The sequence below is a fragment of the Pyxicephalus adspersus genome, chromosome 4 (assembly GCF_032062135.1).
Source record: "Pyxicephalus adspersus chromosome 4, UCB_Pads_2.0, whole genome shotgun sequence".
Classification (NCBI taxonomy): Eukaryota; Metazoa; Chordata; class Amphibia; order Anura; family Pyxicephalidae; genus Pyxicephalus; species Pyxicephalus adspersus.
In genome coordinates this window covers 130,502,042-130,503,804 of record NC_092861.1, presented here as the reverse complement: position 1 = coordinate 130,503,804, position 1,763 = coordinate 130,502,042, and positions in this window count along the sequence as shown.

The following is a 1,763-nucleotide window of genomic DNA, read 5'->3' as shown; positions in this document are numbered from 1 at the left end:
GCCGAAGAAAACAATACCATAACCCAACATTGGGCAGGGTGTGTGGGTCTCTTCTGAAATGATGCTTTCGTCATCCTGCTCAGAACCTTTACGCTTGTCAGCTCAGACTCCATCACTTGCGACACCCCAACCCTTTTCCAGGACATTCCATTTAATTCACCCATTTCCTATACTGAACTCAGTTGAGTATGTCCATTTGGTGGGAAAACTCAAGTTAGGTTCTACAAACTAGTGAAAACAGCTAATGAAACTTAACCCAAAGAAATAAAAAATTACATAATAGGACGTTAGCCTCAGTACAAAAATCATGTTAAAAAACTCTCAGATTGAGAGATATTACTGTATACTTGTATATTGTAATGTTTTACTGTGTACTGTATAATCACACTTGGCCCTCCACCCCGAACCTTTCAATTAGTAACTCGTCATCAAACTCAAAGACCAACAGGAAAACTTGCAAGACAAAATAAATGGTACACAAGCCTTATGTTCACAGGAAAAATTGAGATTCAAATTCTCCAAATCTGGAGAAGATGGACTATCATGGGAAAACCTGGAATGGATTTCTTAAAATCATTTACTATTATTTGGATCCTGGACCAGATCCATTCCAGGTTTGCTGCATTACCCAGGTCCACCTATGTTAGTCTATCTTCTCCAGTCGTGGAGAGCTTTGATAAATCAGGCCCATTGTGTGTTGAAACAGGTACCTATGGCCATGCCGGAGAATAGCTGGTAGGCAAGTAAAGAGTTTTGTCATCCCATGACTGAAAGTTACCAAAGACCTTAATGGCAGCATTTCCAGCTATTAATAAAACCTTAAGATTCAAAAAGATTGAGGAAAACATTTAAAATGAAATTTAAACATGTTAAATCTTATATAATATGCATTGGATAAAAAACGTATTTAGTTGCTTGGATAGACAATTTTCCTTCTGGCAGGTTATGGCAAGTGACCACAAGAAAACACATGTGATTATGCAAAGCCAATCATGGAATATTTCCAGTGACAGGTTCATTTACAAAACCCCATGGGAAGTACTTTATTTCAGTATTTTTATTTAATCCTATTGTTCTTATTTAAAGGAGCACACATGAATGATATGCCTGTCTAGACTAGGGGTGTCCAAGTCCAGTCCTTGAGGGCCACATATAGGCCAGGTTATAATAAACATGGCATGTTCACTTTGTAAACTTTACCTTGCTAAAATTATTTTTGCCTGTTAGGGAAAAACCTAAAATGTGGATGAATCCTGACCCTCAAAGACTGGAGTTGAATTCTTTCCTATACATTGAGAATCATTATAACACAGGTGTATTAAAGATACACACAGCTGTTACACAAAGCATAACACATTCTCATGGTTGCTTTACTTGAGTTAAAAGGGTAATATTTGTAACCACTTGAGATCACACACACACAGAAGACGCTTTATTTTCCGGTGAGAATACATATACATAACACCAAATGGAGGGGATTAACCCTCCATTGATTTGATGATTGCCAAAGACAAGTTGTACTTATTTTCCTTAATCACCCAAGTTGTAAAATAAACATATACACATTCGACATTCACCATGTTACTTTATTTGACACTGTCAAGGACTTGTCAATGTTGTAACAAAGGTGGAACAACAGGTGGATTCACATAAAATAACCAGAAGGCAGCCGAAGAAAACAATACCATAACCCAACATTGGGCAGGGTGTGTGGGTCTCTTCTGAAATGATGCTTTCGTCATCCTGCTCAGAACCTTTACGCT